Genomic DNA, 20173 nt, shown 5'->3' on the forward strand with positions numbered 1-20173 from the left:
TTTTTAAAAGATTTATTTACTTATTCATGAGACACACACACAGGACAGAGGGAGAAGCAGGTTCCTGTGAGGATGCTGAGGATCCTGATGCGGGACCCGATCCCGGGATTCTGGGATCATGACCTGAGCCGAAGGCAGCTACCCAACCACTGGGCCACCCAGCATCCCAAATAAAAAAAATCTTAAAGAGTCAAAAACAGACCACTTCTGGGTCTGTCTGGCTTCAGAGACTTCCTTCTTAACCCTTGTACACACCTTTCTTTAGTAATTATCCATGGACGTGTTTACCTCTGTTACTAAAGTGTGAGGGCCTCAAGGGCAAGGATTATGCTTTACTCATTCTATGTCTCAAGTACAGAGCAGAGGGCAGAAAATATATAATATGTGCTCAATAAAAGTTTAGTGAATGAAGGAGAAAGTTCTTTCTTAGTCATCAAAACTATAGTATGTTTACTATGGTTTTAATGTTAAATATAATAAACTGTATCATATATAAGTAAAACACACAAATATTTATATAACAAAACAAGTACTTACATATAAATATCTTACTGTTTTTTTATTAAATTAGTAATCCATATTTTTTCTTAAAGCATAGGAAACTTCCATTTTGTTAGGTCAAAAATGATCAAGTCAAATAACAGCGCTTTTAATAGGGTATAACCTAATTTTTAAAAAATCGATGTCAACCCTTAACTATAAAATTAAGCAGGATACTCCGTTACCACATGTTTTTTCTACTCAAACGAAGTTTATCATTCTAAACCGTCATAGAGAAGGTTTTATGAAAGATTAAGGATGTCATATCTATGAGCACTTTGTTCTAGCTCCAGGGATCCAACTCTATCTCCAAATCATTTTTCATGCCATTAGGGACAGTGCAGACTTAGTGAAAATTCAACCCCAAACATTTATTACACTTGGCTTTCCATGAAGTCCTCCCTTTTAAATAGCAACTCTGCCTTTATCCCAAGCCCTGACGTACCCCAAGTGTTCCTCAAACACTTTTGCAATGATTACATCACATGTGTTTGTGATGATCCCTTCTTGTTGATAGCGAGGTCTGTCACACGCAGCTATGCAAAACATTTGAAATGGCAAAATTAAACTCAACTGATTCAGTTATTATACTAGATGACTGGTTGACCGTAGACAGTTCTTTAATAACTCTTTTTTTTTGGGGGGGGGGGAGCATAAAAAGAAATGAGAGCTTCAGAGAGTAACCCTGGAAGCCATTTTAAGCAAGAGTAAAATCTGTTTGCCTGACGCCTGAGGGAACGCTCTGACCTCTCCTCATTGAATTCTTTGTGTGTTAAACTTTATGAAATGAGTTACTTTCTTGGCTTCATTCATCTCACTCGGAAATTTCTAATCATGAGATTGCCTTTTTGACAGTAATACCCACAGGGCCTCCTGTTTTTCATGTTCTAAAATGTCTGCCTAACCCACTGATGGGCCTGAATCCACTTCCTACTCTACTTCCAACTTCAGTTTAAAAAGTACACTCCAGGGATGCCTGGGTGGTTCAGTGGTTGAGAGCCTGCCTTTGGCTCAGGGCGTGACCCTGGAGTCCCAGGATCAAGTCCTGCATCGGGTTCCCTGCCTGGAGCCTGCTTCTCCACCTCTCTATGTCTCTCATGAATAAATAAATAAAAATCTTTAAAGAGGGATCCCTAGGTGGCGCAGCGGTTTGGCGCCTGCCTTTGGCCTAGGGCGCGATCCTGGAGACCCAGGATCGAATCCCACATCGGGCTCCCGGTGCATGAAGCCTGCTTCTCCCTCTGCCTGTGTCTCTGCCTCTCTTTCTCTCTCTCTCTCTCTCTCTCTCTCTGTGACTATCATAAATTAAAAAAAAAAAAAATCTTTAAAGAAAAAGTAAAAAGTACGCTCCAGGAGCACCTGGGTGCCCCAGTCAGCAGAGTGTGTGACTCTTGATCTCAGGCACTGTGAATCCAAGCCCCATATTGGGTGTAGGGAGGACTTAAAAAAATAAAATCTTAAAGAAATAAAAATTAAAGTATAGAGGTCCCGGGGTAGCACAGTCAGTTAAGCACCTGCCTTTGGCTCAGGTCATGAGCCCAGAGACCCAGGATCGAGCCCTATGTTGGGCTCCCCACTGAGCAGGGAGTCTGCTTCTTCCCCTCCCTCTCATGCTCTCTCTCTCTCTCTCTCTCTGTCAAATAAAGAAATAAATAAGGGGCAGCCTGGGTGGCTCAGCGGTTTAGTGCTGCCTTTGGCCCAGGGTGTGATCCTGGAGACCCGGGATTGAGTACCGCATCAGGCTCCCAGCTTGGAGCCTGCTTCTCCCTCTGCCTGTGTCTCTGCCTCTCTCTCTCTCTCTTTGTGTCCCTCATGAATAAATAAATAAAATCTTTAAAAAGAAAAGAAATAAATAAAATATTTTTTTAATTAAAAAAATAAAAAGTACACACCAAACAAAGTCTGCTTGGGAATTTCCTGGTCCTAGTTGGGTTAGTCTGACTTTGAGACCGTCTGTATTACTGGAATGGTTAAACTCTGAAATACTTCATACAGCTCAGCCACACTGGTAATACAGGTTTTCAGGACTTAAGTGAGAACACCTTCAACGCAGAATTGAGTTAGATGTGGATTCCTAAGGATAGTAGTCAGCAGTACTGCTGAAAAGAGCACTGAAAAACATTAAGTATTATATAAATATATATCTATGGTAACCTGAAAATTTCCCCAGTTGACAGTGGGCGCAAATGGGGTAGTATTTAGTTTTAATTCAGGGTTCATTGGGGTGTCTCCATTGGCAGATGTAACATGTACTGTGTTTGTCCAATACGTACATCACACTTGAGAAGAGTTCACCAAAAAGTATTTCCGGGGCCTCCAGGAGGTGAATTATATGTGTTTGTGTACAAGTTTGGACCCCTGGGCATCACAACTCCCATCGTGCGCTGCCAGGACACCGGGCTATTTGCCCAGTCAAGGCTGGGTAGAGGTTCAGGATGAAGTGGAATGGAGAATTCTCTTTCATGGATATTTTTTTTTTCGTAGAGGAAATCCCAAAACAGCTCTTTGTTTTTCTTGCATGCAAGAAAAACTTGCATGCAGCTCCATGCCCTTTCTCCTCTTGGGGGTCCAAGGTCTGTGCTCCTCCCTCCCAACAAGTTATTCTACAAACTCCCCAGGCTGAGGAGGACTTCTGGTGGGTCAACCCATCAGTTAGTCAGGTCCAAATCTTGTCATCTCACTTTGGCTTATGATGGTACATGGGTACCCACCTCTCCCACTGTCTCACTTCCTCCATGAGTGTTAACTTGCATACTCCTGTTCACATCCTCCCTTCCCTTTCGTAAGCCCCACCTCTGTAGGCGCTCCAAACTTCTAAACCTTTTTAGTTTAGTGCACCTGGCTGCCTCAGTCAGCAGAGAGTATGCCTCTTGATCTCAGGGTTGTGAGTTCAAGCCCCATTGAACATACAGATTACTGAAAACATAACAAACAAACCTTTTTAGTTTAATAATTTCATTCTGTCCCCAAGGCAGCACATCTTTAAGCTTTCAGAGGGGAGGGATCTTCCTTTAAAATTCTTGTGTCCTCTTCTACCACTGGAGCCGAGGGTCCTGTCGGTATCTGCTTGACTGAATAGGACATGTACAGGCAGCTTCTCTTAGTGAATGATTAAAAAAATAACTCCTTTCCCCCCAACAAAATGAAAAATAATAGACTTCCAAATAAATAAACAAAATTTCCAAACCTCATCTTTTTCTTAAGATTTTTATTTCTTTAAAGTAATCTCTATAACCAATGTGGGGCTCAAACTTACAACTTTGAAATTAAGATCTTGGCAACATGTTCAGCGTTGAGTCTGCATGTTCCGCTCCCCTCCCCCCCCATCTCCCTCTGTCCTTCCCCTCCCAACTCTTGTGCATGCGCTGTCTCTCTCTTAAATAAATAAATAAATAAATAAACAAACAAATAAAATCTTTTTAAAAATTAAAAAAACAAAGAGTTTCATGCTCTACAAGCTGAGCCAGATAGGTGTCCCCCCGACTTCCATCTTCCCCACGAAGGTGAAACTGAGAATATTTAAACAAAAAGAATATTTAAACCATCCAAAAAGTCCTAACACACCTTATTTATTTGATTTGGTGAATTCTTTTATCACAAGTCTTTACTTGCACACGTCCTGCAGAGAGCTGCCCTATGCAGTATTTCATATACTCAAGTTCCCACGGGCTAGTTGATGATTGTTTTAACAATGAGCAAGGGCCAATGAGGCCAAGATCAGATAGTTGGCGCTCCCCTTGGTTAGTTCCCTTCATGGAAAGAAACTCTTCCACAGGCAAAGTCAGGCCCTATTTAACATCTGGCCTCCACCTTCTAATTAATCATCTGACCAATATATTACTTTGGCTGAAAGGACAACTGCATGATTTCTAACAAAATGTTTGTGCCTGAGTCATGTATACTTTGTTCCAACCAACACTGTTGTCTTTAACAGCGAAGAACATTTTTCATCTTATTGGAGTATCAATGGAATAATGAAAACATACTATAATAATTGAAGAATATGAAAAAATAGTCTGAATGAAAGAGTTGTCTCAACTAGTAATTTTTTAAAATTTTATTTATTTATTCATAAGAGAGAGAGAGGGCAGAGAGAGGGAGAAGCAGGTGCCATGCAGGGAGCCTGATGTGGGACTGGATCCCAGGACCTCAGAATCATGCCCTGAGCCAAAAAGACAGATGCTTAACCGCTGAGCCACCCAGGAGTCCCATCAACTAGTATTTATTAGCTACCTACCATATGTGCTAGGTATCCAGTAAATATGTCACATTGAGCAATGCCTTAACCAGAGGTTTAAGAAGGGAGGAAGGAATACAGGGTGTTTGGGTGGCTCAGTCAGTTAAGTATCTGACTCTTGATCTCAGCTCAGGTCTTGATCTCACTGTTGTGAGTTCAAGCTCCATGTTGGGTGCAGAGCTTACTCTAAAAAAAAAAAAAAAAGTGGGGGGAGGGAGGTGGATTGTAGTATTGGAAGAAAACCTAGCCTATCTGGTTTATTTTGAAGAAAAGGAAACTGAGGTCCAGAGTTTGTTTTGCCTCAAGCAATGAAACAAGCTAAAAGGAGAGTTGGTATTGGAGCTCTGGAGTGACAGCAAAATAAAAATATTCCCTAGAGGGTAAGGGAGTAGGGTGACACTGTAAGTGGGTGATGAACATTAAAGAGAGCACATGGGGGCAGCCCCAGTGGCGCAGTGGTTTAGCGCCGCCTGCAGCCCGGGGCGTGATCCTGGAGGCCTGGGATCGAGTCCCACGTCGGGAGCCTGCTTCTCCCTCCGCCTGTGTCTCGGCCTCTCTCTCTCTCTGCCTCTATGAATAAGTAAATAGAATCTTAAAATAAATAAATAAATAAATAAAAAGAACACGTGATGTAATGAGCACTGAGTATTATATAAGACTGATGAATCACGGACCTCTACCTCTGAAGCCAATAATACATTAAATGTTAATTAATTGAATTTAAATGAAATTTAAAAAATCAAAATATCAAGTGTGAAGACTTAGTGCAATAATAGATTTGAAGCGTATTTGGACATTGTCTGATTTAAGAGAATGCTGTTAGCAATCTTCTTTTAACGAGTTATGTTTTTTTCTATCAAGTTTTATGCTATCCGTTTTTATTGTACTCTTGGCTTTCACTACTTTCATTAGAAGTTTTATGAGGCAGAAACCTTTTCCAAAGTTAATGTCACCAAAGAAACCAGGTGAATTAGACCTAAAGAGCCCCCATGAAATCAAAGGATTTAAATTTTGTGGTTTTTATGAAAATTGAAGACTGAAGAAAAAAATAGGAATTTTCAATATGATGAAGTTTTAAATGATGAAAGTAATAGATTATTAGAGAAAGTTTAGGGGAAAAAGAAGATATGTCACATAAAGGGTCTAGCATACACCAGTGTGGCATAAAAATTATTTTGAGCAGAAGGCATTTGAGGCCCCCAAATAATGCAATTGTCATAAAGCCCCTCCTGGAGAGCAATCAGGGAAGACTGACTCTTCACCAGAGGTGAGAAGTCTTCACACCACACCAAACAGACACAGTCGCATCTATTCTTTTAAGAGCCCATTTATCTTCTCAAAAAGTCATTTGTTTTCAGGGCACCTGGGTGGCTCCGTGGTTGAGCATCTACCTTTGGCTCTGGTAGTTGATCCCGGGGTCTTAGGATAGAGGCCTGTAATGGGTTCCCTGTGAGGAGCCTGCTTCTCCCTCTGCCTATGTCTCTGCCTCTCTGTGTGTCTCTCATGAACAAATAAATAAAATCTTAAAAAAAAGTCATTTGTTTTCCCATAAATGTCCTTTCTTCTTTTCCCCTTCTTTTATGAAGATGATATATAAACCTCAAATTCTAACCATCTCTTTGAGTCACATTTTTCTCTGAACTCCCTATAAAGGTTCATAAAAATATGTGACTAAATTTGATGTTTTTGCTTACTAATCTGTCTCTAGTCAGTTTAATTTGCAGACCTTCAGGACTGAACCTAAGAGGATAGAGGGAAGTTTTTCTTTCCCTAACATACCATCAGCTCACCATCAGCACATCATAAACTCACTTTTGGCTTAACACAACTATTTCAGTTTTTTTTTTTTGCATTTTCTTCAGTTTTCTCAACTGCATTTACTTTTTTGCTAATTATAATCATTGTTAATATTATAAGCACTCATCCGTGATGTTACATAATCCTCCAAAATATAATATTCCAATGACTGCAAAATATTTCATTGAGATGCTACCTAAGAAGCTCCTTCACTAGCCTCCTACCATTGGATATTTGATTGCTTCTGATTTTTAAAAAATTATAAATAATTTGGGGAAAAAATTGAGCATAAAGCTTTTCTCCTTTTAAAATTACTTCCATGGGGGCATCTCTGACTGCTGTGGCCTTCACAAAGGGAATGTGACTTAAATATCTGTCTCAGACAGATGACAATTAGTGGTAAAGTCACACAGAAAATATGTGACATTCTGTTATAAATTAAATGCCTGAGGTCTCAGGTGAAATCATAAAAAAGGCAGTGAAAAAAACTGACAAAGCATTTAGCATTTAGTGTCTGGAAGATGTGCAAACGTGATGAGCATTCATTCAGTCAGAGGAATGACCTGAACTAGAATTGGAGACCCAGAGGAAGGCCCCTTGGCCCTTTTTTTCTCCCCCTCCCTCCCCCGCAACCCCTCAAAAACAAACCAAAAAATAGTGGCGGATCCATTAAGCAACAAGTTTGTAGAAGCTTGGACGAATGAGTTGGTTTTAAGTGAAAAAGGCCAATTTGAAAGAATAATTGCTGATGAAAGTTATCAACTTTTCATTTGGTTTTCATTAGCTTTCACTTAGAGGGAAGGATCAGCTATTAGACAGAAAGCCATTGGGGCTCACAGCTCTCTGCCTCCCCCAAGAACAATCAAGTTCGCTGAACCTTTTCTGCCAGCGATTTCCCCGCATTTAGCCATTTGTCCTTCATTAGGAGAGCCTAGGTACCAATTATTCTCACAGGCAATTGATTATGAGATTTCAAAAATGCAGCAACAACAAAGAAATGTTTGCTTTGACAAACCACGAGCTATTCATCTTTAAAAGAGAGGGAAAAAAAAAAAACCAACCAAACCACATTATAGCTCCATTTAGAACTTTTTCCCTACCTTGTCATCTAAGGAGGGCAAAATCAATTTTCATCTGAGAGCACCATTTCCTCCTACTAGTTTTCCCTAAGTGGCCTTTCCACAAATGATGTTTGATTATTTCTGAGTCACAACTACTTAAAATCCGCATTTATGAGCTGTAATTTCCTAGGTAAAAGCAGAGGGAATTACTGAAAGTTGTTTGGGCCCTCCCCCCACCCCCTTAGCCCAGCAACCTCCTCCTGGTCCCCCCTTTCTGTTTTCATCGGCAGCCCGAGCAAACCGGGTTAGGACCTTCCCGAAGCCCTGGGCCAGGGAACAGAAACGAATCGGCTTGTAGGGCTTTTCCTAAGCGATCAGGAGTCCTTTTTCTTGTTTGCCAGCTGGTGGTTAGTCAAAATACTGTTTTGTAAATAAATCATCTGCAGAAAATCCTCATCAGGTCAGCTGCGAGTGTGTCAGTCGGAGGAAAACAAACAAGAAGGCACTTACCAGTTAATTTACTTTGAGGAGAGAAGCTATTCTGATGCCTGGGTGTGACCTCCCGGCTCCAGAAGGGAACGGAGGGTGGTTTGCAGAACGGCTACGTCGTGCACTCGTTCCCAGCCTCCTCATTTGGCTTTTATCTGGCCTTCGAAATGACACTGTAGGAGAGGGATGTTGGGTTTCATTTGAATGTGGTCCTTCCCTTCCTCCACCACCCTCCATAAAAATTCATCACGTATTCCAGGAGAAAAGGAAGCAGTGAACATACTGCCCAAATTAATTCTTTTTGCTCGGCGTGCATGTGTGGGTAACTGAGGTTTGTTGCTTGAATAGGGGATCCCTGCTATTGGCTGCAGTGCCGCAGGCTGAAAAGTGATGAGGGAGGCACCAATCCTTCCTTTGTTTGGGGGGCTTTTGCTTATGAAAAGTCAAGTTAAATTTCTTTCCAACGAGGGAATGAAAAGAACCTTGGAATGTCAAAGGAGAGCTCTTCAGTTGCACGGCCAACTCTGTAGGGCTCGTTAGGAGAGAGGGATTTTACTTAATGGGTTTCCGTGTGCTTCTGAGGGTGAAGAATTGCGATCACACGTTAATTAGGTGTCTGAGTTTTTATTTCTTTGCCTAGGTAGGTTGCGAGAGAACTCTTTAGGATCTGGGGAACTTAAGGGGTTGCTTTTTATTTCATTCTCTTTATCCCTCCTCTCCGTCTGTGGTCTCGGCAGATGTGAGCACATCTGTGTTCTCTGAGGCAGGGCTCAGAATTCAGAAATTCAGAGCATGAGAGACTCGGAGGCTGAAGGTAGGCAAGCCTGGACGTGGTTAGCTTCCCCTGCAGAGCTCACTTGCTTTTTTTTTTTTTTTTTTTTTTTGTAAGCTCTAAACATCAGCTCTATCATGTGATATTGGACATTGAACATTATTAAGTCATAAAACATCGTTAGGCCAGCTAATTGACCATTGTTAGGTGAACTCCTAGAGAGGCACACGACTTTTCTTTCTTTCTTTCTTTCTTTTTTTAAGATTTTATTAATTTATTAATGAGAGACACAGAGAGAGAGGGAGCCTGACGTGGGACTCGATCCTGGGTCTCCAGGATCAGGGCCTGGGCTGAAGGTGGCGCTAAACCGCTGAGCCACCAGGGCTGCCCCGATTTTTCTATTTGACTGAAAGGTAGCAGAAAACGCCACCCCAAAATACGCCTCTTTGGCATAAGGATTATTTTGAGCTGATTATTTTTAAGACACTGCAGACACTGAAGAAGCTCTGAAAACAGAATACAGGTTACCCTTTTGTAAGGGAAATCTATATTTATGAAAGAAATTTACATTAGAAAGGCGGCCTGTAGCAGGAAGAGCTACTGCCAGAGATGACTTTTCACCTGAGAGATTTATCTGCTGGGCAAGGCAGCCTTTGTTTACCAAACATTTCCTCTTCTCACCTTCCTGTGAATTGCCTTCCGGTGAATGGCCTTCCCCTGCTTTGGGCCCCAGACCCCATCCCTTTCCTTAGCTCTGGATGGTATGTAATCCTCAATCTTCTGGGGTTTTTTGAGTCTCATACTCAAGTGGGGCTCCTATCTGTACATAACTAAAATAGGGTTTTTTTTTTCCCTCCTCCTGCTAATCTTTTGTTGTTGTTGCTTTTTAGCAGGAAGAAATCCTAGCCAAGAACAGTGAAAGGTAGAGGGAAAATTTTTTTTCCTCCCCTACAAGACCAAGTCTAGAAAATCTAAAGTAGTAATAATTCTTGTGTGGGGGGGTGAGGTGGGGTGGGAGCATATCACATTAACCCTGGGGGTCTGGGGGTCGTGTGTCCAAGTCTTTCCAAAATACAAATATCCCGAGTGCCTGGGTGGCTGAGTGGTTGAGCATCTGCCTTTGGCTCAGGTTGTGACCCCAAGGTCCCAGGATCGAGTCCTGCATCTGGCTTCCCGTGGGGAACCTGCTTCTCTCTCTGCCTGTGTCTCTGCCTCTCTCTGTTCTCTCATGAATAAATAAATAAAAACCTAAACAAAAACACAAATATCCCTCAGCCCCATAAGGACATACACTCTCTCACACTTGCCCCCATCCCTAGATTCCACAGAAAATAACCACAATTAATAATCTTTGCATATTTCTTTTCAGTATGATCTGAGCATATATATGGTAGGAGGAGGAGGAGGTCGTGGCCCGAGCTCTCTGCTGGAGACTCGTATCTAGGCACCAGTTCCCACTCCTTTGTATCAGCAATATTAATATTTGCTCACAGTCATCTGTAACCTCCTATAATCACACCAAAGCACAATTTCATCCACAAAAAGACATTTTTGGGCGAATTTCCGGAAAGTTCTGGTTGCTCCATATAGTTTTGACTCTATTTTTTGGCAGTTGAGCAGGAAGCACTGAGTAGCAAAGGAGAGGGAAAGAAGAAGAAGGGAGAAATGATAGCAAGCATTTACTAGGTACTAAGCAAGAGTAGTTTGGGCAGCCCTGGTGGCTCAGCGGTTAAGCGCCGCCTTCAGCCAGGGTGTGATCCTGAAGACTCAGGATCCAGTCCCACGTCGGGCTCCCTGCATGGAGCCTGCTTTTCCCTCTGCCTGTGTCTCTGCCTCTTTCTCTCTCAGTCTGTGTCTCTCATGAATAAATAAATAAATCTTTAAAAAGAGAGAGAGAGAGAGAAAGACTTAACCATTAGACTATCTGTCTCTCTATGAGAAGAGATGTTTCCAGAATTGAGTGAATGGGAGGAAAAGGCAGATAAAATCCTCCTATCTGCCAGATAAGAGGATTTTAGGATAGTTCCACCACTTTCTTTTTTCTTCTTCTAAGATTTTATTTCTTTCTTTATTTATTTTTAAAGATTTTATTTATTTATTCATGAGAGACAGAGAGAGAGGCAGAGACACAGGCAGAGGGAGAAGCAAGTTCCCTGCAGCAAGCCTGATGTGGGACTTGATCCCCAGACTCAAGGATCATGCCCTGAGCAGAAAGCAGATGCTCAAACAATGAGCCACTAGGCATCCCAGTTCCATCACTTTCTAAATCATTGCAAATTTTCTGAGGTCTTTTGGGGCTAGGACTTCAAGGGTTCCCTTGGGAGAGGCATGTGTGCCTAAGCAGGCCTATAGGGCCAACTGGACCCAGGGGAGGAGATGTACAGTGCTTCTTTTTTTTCTTTAAAAGATTTTATTTTTATTTATTCCTGAGAGAGAGGCAGAGACACGGGCAGAGGGAGAAACGGGCAGAGGGAGAAGCAGGCTCTATGCAGGGAGCCTGACATGGGACTTGATCCCGGGTCTCCAGGATCAGGCCCTGGGCTAAAGATGTTGCTAAACCACTGAGCACCCTCCCGCCAACCCCCCCCCACCCCCCCCACCCCCCCCCCCCCCCCCCCTCCCCCACCCCCCCCCCCTCCCCCCGCTACCCTGTACAGTGCTTCTATCATATTGTTTTGGGTAACGGCATGTTTCTTTCCAAGAGTAGCTTTTCTTCACTGATGGTTGCAATTTCACCATTTGCATTCTCAGTTAGAGAATCATTCTTTGGAAGAGATGGCATTTTAAAGGAAAACCTTTGCATTAATCTAGTGAAGCTCTAATAGAATGGATTGGGCAATTTTAAGATGGTCATCACCTCTTCCCCCAACAACCTCACCAGAAAAAAAATTGGGGTCAGCAGCTTGGCCTCCTGTCTGTTGATATGATCAAGATCATTATTCTTTTCCTTTCTTGTTTGTTGTTAAAATAGCTTACTTGCCCCAAACACCCAGATTCTCTGATGATAGAACTTTCAGAAATAGTTTATTGGGAAAATACAGCCAGGTCACATTGATTTTTTTCGTTAATGACCATCTCGAATCTTTTTTATTTAAAAGAAAAAAAAGGAAAGGAAGAATTCAGCCTAGAACCCTGGGAAAGAGGTAATAAACAAGCAGACATTTTCTTATTAAAGAAGCTGATTAAAAAAATAAAAAAAAAAAAAGAAGCTGATTTGTGAACAATGGGAGAACTTCACTTCTTTTCTTTTCTTTTTTTCCCCTCTTGTCATACAGGGAGACGACTCTTTGTGTAAGTGCCCTTCTGAGGCCTGTCTCTTCAGTGGAAGAGATTAAACTCTGGGGCCTTTATTGGGTTGAACAGTGAGGCCGGAACCATGCAAAGCTTTTCCTAGACACTGAACGGAGGCACAGGCGCAGACCGCGGCCCTGGGAGGTCACACGGAGGAGCTGGGCTAACCTGGCCGGACAGGGCAGCTTGCAGGCCACTTGAAGCAGACAATTGTGAAAGGCCATTGAGGACAAAGCCCTTCTCCAAATTCTTGCTTTTAATTCTGTATGGCCCCTGCCGGAACAGAGCCTTGATGATGCTCAGGAAGTCTGTTAGAGGATTTAGCTATACATCTTTTTAATTAAAATACACAAAGCTCTAATTACCCGTGGAAATGTGGCGAAGGGCTTCTATTGTTATCGCTAATTTGAATAAACCTTCTCCTTTAATATGGCAAATGCCACATCAAATGAGATCTCCATAGACAGATTTAGACTGGTTTTCTTAAGTACAAATCTCAGATGTTTGGGGGGGGCCTGGAGAGCTTTTGGAGGGCAGAGCCAACACCTCCCCAAAGGTACCTGTGCCCTCGGCTGCTGGGAGGCCAGGGGGCCCACGCTCAGGGGCTCTGCGCTCTCTGTCATCTTCATGGTTAATAATTTCTCTGGCTGAACTGGTCGCAGCCACCCTATTCTTGGAAGAAGTTATTTCCTCTTTCTGTAACCAAGGGAAGTAAATAACCTTTTAGCTTATTGCCCTGGAAAAAGAAATGTGGTTTGCCAGTGGTTAAATAAATCTGCTGTATATCACTTAGTCAACAGGCATCTGGGTGACACCATCGTTGGTCCTCATTCAAGAGAAAGGACTGCTCTGGGAATTCAGGCCACTCCCAACTATCTACTCTAATTATGCTACTTTTCTCGTTAAACTGCTGATTATGGGTATGATGTAAGTACATCTGTATTTTTCTAAAATGTCACATTTTGGGAAAGGAAAAGGATCAGAGAATAAAGCCTATTTTCTCGACTTCTGTAACTGGTTCAATCACTATTTGCATTTTTCATTAGGAAATTGGTAGCCTAGGGGCGTACTGCAGCTGGAGACGTGTTTTGTTTGCGCTGCACAGTGTTTTCTAGAGTTTGAATTAATTTCCATCATTTAAAAATCAGGAGATCTTACATAGCCATCCTTATTATCATCTCCTCATGAAAAAAAATGGACAGATCTGGGTAACAATAGGGCCTGGGTCCCAAAAGGATACAGTTGAGTAGTGGCTGCTCCCAGGACCGTCAGCTCACTTTTGGCAGGGTATTGCCTCCAGGTCCATCCCCTTCTCCTCTGCCCTCCTGACTCAGGGACAATAGTCCGTCTGACCTTCCAGGAATTTGCCCTTTCAACCCTGGTGCTTCTTTCTAATTCTTTTCCTGTTGAATTTCTTCAATTTAAGAACACTGAGTACACAAAGAGAAGTCATTGGGCAGTCATTTTTATTATATGAGAAATTTTGGGTTGTTCTTTTTTTTTTTTTTTTTTTTTGGTTGTTCTTTTTTTTAATAAAAAATGAATCCTCTGCATTTCCCTGGTAAAACCTGAATGCATTATCAACATATGATTAAATTAACAAAACCAACTTTAACCATCTTAACTATGGAACAGCGGTATGCCAAAGGAGGTGCATTGGGGCGCCATCTGCCCAGGTGCAGGCAATAAAGGAGTGCACTGTCTGTAGGGAATTTAAAAACAATAATAAAACCAATTAAAGCCCTTCTGCTTTTCTGTGCGATCACCATGTGCCAGCAATTCTAAACAAGGTCAGTGATGAAATACTCCTCCCCTCAAAAAGTCTTTTGTTGGCTTAAGGTCTAAACAGTAGCTTTGAAAACTATGAGTTTTAATTTTATATATATATATATAAAATATTATATGATTATAAGTATATACACATACATACTATTTTACAAGGTGTTTTACATGAAACATGAAATTAATTTTGTTACTTATTTTTTAATAGACAATGTCGTTTACATGGAAGTTAATTGAAAAAACTCCTTATTAGAGAGACGCCCCAGTGCCATGTGTGAACTCGGTTCTGCTTTCTTTTGAGATTAAGTTGGTAATGGTTCCAAATCATTGGTAGTTCGTATTTCCCCACTGTGATACTACAAATGCTTATATCTAAACTATAGATTTGAAACGCAGCAAAAGTACAAGGTAAAAATGTAGAAATGGAACTTAAATCATTTCAATTTCTTCATTCCATGGTACGACTTGGAGTTTTTCACTATATTTAAAATGTGAAACACTAAGACAAAAAGAGAGCTGCAAGGTGAGCTATATTTTATTTGGCAAATGTATATTTTAGTTCACAAACTTTTTTTTTTACTGAATTTGGGTAATATTTATAAAACTGAAAATCTTTTTTTTAGGGGTGCTTGGGTGACTCAGTTAAGCATCTGCTTTTGGGTTCAGGTCATGATCCCAGGATCCTGGGATGAGCCTCATGTGGGGGAGTCTGCTTCTCTCTCTCCCTCCCTGCCCCTCATGCTCTCTCTCTCTCTCTCTCATTCACTCTTTCAAATAAATAAATATAATCTTAAAAAAAGATCATTTTTCTTTTTTAACCAATTGAGCCACCCAGGAACCCCTTGAAAATCATTTTTAAAAATTGTTTTAAGGGGCATCTGGCTGGCTCAGTCCCTGGAGCATGTGACCCTTTTTTTTTTTTTTTAACATTTTATTTATTAATTCATGAGAGACAGAGAGAGGCAGAGGCACAGGCAGAGGAAGAAGCAGCTTCCATGCAGGGAGCCTGACACGAGACTCCATCCTGGGACTCCAGGATCACGCCCTGGGTGGGCTGAAGGCGGCGCTAAACCGCTGAGCCACCAGGCTGCCCAGAGCATGTGACTCTTGATGTCAGAGTTACAAGTTTGAGCCCCACATTGGGCAGAGAGATTACTTAAAAATAAAACCTTAAAAATAAATAAAACATTAGAAACATCGTTTTAAAACAATTTTTAAAAGACTGATTCAAGAAGTAAAAAGCATTACAGCAATGACGTGATTTAATTGTACCTTCTGTAGACAGATTAGTTTCATTAAAATTCAATTATTGGGATGCCCAGGTGGCTCCATGGTTGAGCATCTGCCTTTGGCTGGGGATGTGATCCCAGAGTCCTGGGATTGAGTCCCTCATCGGGCTCCCTGCATGGAGCCTGCTTCTCCCTCTGCCTGTGTCTCTGCCTCTCTCTGTGTCTCTCCCATGAATAAATAAATAAAATCTTTAAAAATAAATAAATAAAATTCAATTATTAATTGCCGTAGGAGAGGAAAAGTATCTTTTTCTCCTATCCCTTTAGGTGGAGCCCTTGTAAGAAAAGACAGATTAACAAGAGAAAAACATACAGATTTATTTAATATAAGTTTTATATGACATGGAAGCTTTCATAAGGAAACAAAGACCTGAAGTGTTTTTTGATTTGTTTTTAAAGATTTTATTTATTTATTCATGAGAGACACAGAGAGAGAGAGAGAGACAGAGACAGAGAGAGAAGCAGGCCCCCATGCAGGGAGCCTGATGTGGGACTCAATCCCAAGACTCCAGGATCTCGGCCTATGCTGAAGGCAGATGCTCAACCGCTGAGCCACGCAGGTGTCCCTGAAGAGTGTTTTATGCCAGGTTTGGTGAAGAATGAAAATTTGTGAAAAAATGTATAGGGCAAAGAAGGGTATGAGCTAAGTGTATAAACTGGGGGAATAGCCAGGCCTGTTTGTTCAAATTCCTCATGGACATAAGGATGCTCCTTTCCTCAGGTGTAGTAGGGAGGGCATCTCTCACATGAGGGGTTTAGGACAGCTTCAGGAGAAGGTCAGAAGCTTCTTCCTGCACATTCTCTTTCTGAAATCTCTTTATGATTAAAATATTCAATATGTCAAGGTGCCGTATTTAGAGGTAGCACATCCTGAGCCTTGTTATTGGACAATTATTTGCATAAAATATTATTATACCAGACTGCAACCAAGGGTGTAGAGTCAAACTGTTAGTTAGCTATAGAAAGAAGCAGGGGCACCCCCGTGGCTCTGTTGGTTAAGCAGCCAACTCTTGATTTCGGCTCAAGTCATGATCTCAGGGTCCTGGGATTAAGCCCTGTGTTGGGTTCTGCACTTGGCTCAGACTCCGCTTGGGTTTCTCTCTTTCCTTCTCCCTCTGTGCTCTCTCTCTATCTCTCTCTAAAATAAAGAAAGGAAATCTTAGGAGCACCTGGGTGGCTCAGTCATTCGGGTGTCTGCCTTCAGCTCAGGTCACAATCCTAGCTAGAGTCCTGAGATCAAGCCCAGCATCAGGCTCCCCACTCAGTGAAGAGTCTGCTTCTTCCTCTCCCTCTGCCCTCCCCCCTCCCTGCTTGTGCTGTCTTGCTCTCGCTCACTCTCTCTCAAATACATAAATAAAATCTTAAAAAAAAAAAAAAGAAAAAGAAAAAGAAAATCTTTAAAAAAAGAAAAAAAGAAAAAGTAATCAGGCCTGGGAACTTCTATACCATTTTAACAAAGGGTGTTACGGGTGTCTGGGTGACTCAGTCAGTTAAGCATCTGCCTTTGGCTCAGGTCATGACCCCAGAGTCTTGGAATCAAGTCTTGCTTTGGGCTCCCTGCTCAGCAGGTAGTCTGCTTCTCCCCTTCCCTCTGCCCCTCCCTCCTGCTCATGCTTGCTCACTCTGCTGCTCTCTCATAAATAAATAAATAAATAAATAAATAAATAAATAAATAAATAAATAAATAAAATCTTTAACAAAGGGTGTTACATTGTTGAGAAGTGATGGACAAAACAAGAGGTGGAGGTGGGCTTCTAGGGGTGATAAATTGGGGGCAGCCGACTGGGAAATATATGGTAGATAGGGCGTTCATTAAGTGCTGGGGTCTGGATGTTTGTGTCCCTGCCAAGACTCACCTGTTAAGTCCTCACCCCCCAAAGCATTAGTATTAGCAGAGGGGGGCCTTTGAGAGGTTATTGGGTTATGAGGTGGGGCCCTCATGAATGGGATTAGTGGTCTTATAAGAGAGCTTCAGAGAGCCCCCTTGCTCCTTCCACTGCATGAGGACACAGGGAGAAAGTGCCAGCTGCGAGCCAGGAAGAGGGCACTCACCAGAACACGACCATGTCAGCACCTACCTTGGACATCCCAGCCCCCAGAGCTGTGAGCAATAAATTTCCATTGTTTGTACACTGTGCAGGCTGTGATATTTTCTTACAGCAGCCTGAAGGGACTGAGACACACTCAAGTCAGTACCATCACTAGTGATAAGAGGCATTCTCCTCCTCCTGCTCCACGACGGGGTGATAACCTTTATAAATGAGAAGTTGGCGACCTTTACAAAGGGAATTTGGGCCCTGCTTTGAGGCAGAAGAAGATTTTTTTAGGTCTGCTGTTTCTTAATTGCCTTTAGGCCAAAATAATCCGTAGGCCAAAGTGGCGTATTTGGGGGTGGCATAAATTTCAATAACCTCACAGACTCAGCAAGATGTGTTCAGAATCACTGGGGTTATTCTATAGTGATTCAACAAGTCTGCATATGCTCTGCTCAGCTCCAGTGTAGCTCCCAACTGTCACTATGCAACACTATGACAGTCCCATTGACTATATTCCCTATGCTGTCTCTTTCATCCCCATGACTCACTCATTCCATAACTGGAATTATGGCATGGCCTCTACCTCCCACTCCCCTTCACCCCTTCCTGACCATCTTCTCAACTCCCTCCCCTCTGGCAACCATCAGTTCTCCCCATATTTATGGGTCTGTTTCTGCTTTTGTTTGTTCATTTGTTTTGTTTTTTAGATTCCACATGTAAGTGAGATCAGATGGAATTTTTCTTTCTCTGTCTGAGTTATTTCACTGAGCATAATAACCTCAGGTCCATCCATGTAGTTACAAATGATGAAGATCACATCCATTCTTTTTTATGGCTGAGTAATTTTCCATTGTATATATGTACCACATCTTCCTTATCGATGGACACTTGGGTTGCTCCCATATCTTGGCTATTATAAGTAATGCAGCAATAAGCAAAGGGGTGGGTGTATCTTTCCAAATTTGTGTTTTCATTTTCTTTGGTTAAATACCCAGTAGTGGAAAATAACTTTTAAATCTTCCAAATGTGCAACTCTATACCCATTAGAGAAGAACTCCTGGTTTCATACTGAATTTTTATTTTTATTGTTTTATAAGATTTTATTTATTTATTTTAAAGATTTTATTTATCTATTCATGAGAGGCACAGGGAGAGAGGCAGAGACACAGGCAGAAGGAGAAACAGGCTCCATGCAGGGAGCCCGATGTGGGACTCAATCCCAGGACTCCGGGATCACACCCTGAGCCAAAGGCAGACGCTTAACTGCTGAGCCACCCAGGCATCCCATCATACTGAATTTTTAAAAGACATTTCAAAAAGAGGTGCCTGGCTGGCTCAGTCGGTAAAGCATACAACTCTTGACCTTGGGGTCATGATTTCAAACCCTACATAGGGTGTAGAGATTACTTTAAAAAGATTTTTTCGAAAAAACATTTCAATGGACAGATTAGGCAGAGAAGGAACCTCAGGCTAAGTCTCCAGCATGAAGAAAGGCAGAGTGAGGAGCAGGGGAGCCAACGTCAACAATAATGTGCATAGAAAGAACAATGTGAGCAGGTCCTGCCAGGAACAACCTGATTTGCTGGGAGAGGTGGAGGTCCAGGTAAAATTCCTAGAGAGGCCAGAAAGGAGTCCAGGCCATTATTTTTACCACAGTCTTTGAGGATGCTTGGTATCCTTGGACTGAAACTGTCCATGAAATGAGGTATCAGCTGCTTTTTTTAGGCTTTATTGCTCTGTAGTCAATGTCACCCCAAAATCATCTTCCACCTGCCCATTCAAAGTAACTACCAAACTAATTAACTTTTTTATTTTTATTTTATTTATTTATTTTTTTAATTTTTATTTATTTATGATAGTCACACAGAGAGAGAGAGAGGCAGAGACATAGGCAGAGGGAGAAGCAGGCTCCATGCACCGGGAGCCCGACGTGGGATTCGATCCTGGGTCTCCAGGATCACGCCCTGGGCCAAAGGCAGGCGCTAAACCGCTGCGCCACCCAGGGATCCCTAATTAACTTTTTTAAATTAAAAAAGTAGAATGCTGGGGAGCCTGGGTGGCTCAGTTGGTTGAGTGTCTGACTCTAGATTTCGGCTTTGGTCATGATCTCAGGGTCATGAATTGGATCCCCACAGCTGGTGGCTGGCAGGCTCTGTGCTCAGCTAGGAGTCTGCTTCTTTCCTTTTCTCTTTCCCTCTCCTTCTGTCTCCCCCCAACCCCCCTCCCTGTGTGCATGCTTTCTCTCTCTCAAATAAATAAATAAATCTTTTTAAACAGTAGCAAGCTTATCATAGAATTTTCAGAAAATAGAACAGAGCACAAAATGATAATTAAAATCATCTCAAAAAATAAAATAAAATAGGGATCCCTGGGTGGCGCAGCGGTTTAGCGCCTGCCTTTGGACCAGGGCGCGATCCTGGAGACCAGGGATCGAGTCCCACGTCGGGCTCCCGGTGCATGGAGCCTGCTTCTCCCTCTGCCTGTGTCTCTGCCTCTCTCTCTCTCTCTCTCTGTGTGACTATCAAAAATAAATAAAAGAAAATTAAAAAAAAAAAAATAAATAAAATAAAATAAAATAATCTCAATAGCCACAATTTAGAGAACCAAATTCATGATATTTTAGCATATTTCTATACATTAATTAATTAATTAATTAATTAATTCTTGTAAGTGATCCCTACCCTCAATACAGGGCTTGAACTCAACACCCTGAGACCAAGACCTGAGCTGAGGTCAAGAGTCAGTGCTTAATGCACTGAGCCACCCATGGGCCCCCCAGAACATATTTTTAATGACTGCATAATATCACAGATGTTCTTTAAAGCATTTTAAAAGTGACAATTTTATTGCCGTCCTAGAACACAAGAGTTGTGATGCTG

At 42.0% G+C, this 20173-nt stretch overlaps 1 protein-coding gene across 4 annotated transcripts in view; it reads right to left on the reverse strand.

Annotated features, from left to right (window-relative positions):
- Window positions 1-8365, reverse strand: part of GPR1 (G protein-coupled receptor 1) — a 50349-nt gene extending 41984 nt beyond the window's left edge. For 2 of the 4 annotated variants that reach the window (XM_038585532.1, XM_038585527.1), the window contains exon 1: window positions 8146-8365. The gene's annotated coding sequence lies outside the window, so the exon portion shown is untranslated. Of the gene's footprint in view, window positions 1-3477; window positions 3612-8145 lie in introns of all 4 variants that reach the window. The other 2 variants (XM_038585515.1, XM_038585516.1) reach the window with 2 other exon arrangements.
- Window positions 8366-20173: the final 11808 nt, after the last annotated feature.

The sequence above is a fragment of the Canis lupus genome, chromosome 37 (assembly GCF_011100685.1).
Source record: "Canis lupus familiaris isolate Mischka breed German Shepherd chromosome 37, alternate assembly UU_Cfam_GSD_1.0, whole genome shotgun sequence".
Classification (NCBI taxonomy): Eukaryota; Metazoa; Chordata; class Mammalia; order Carnivora; family Canidae; genus Canis; species Canis lupus.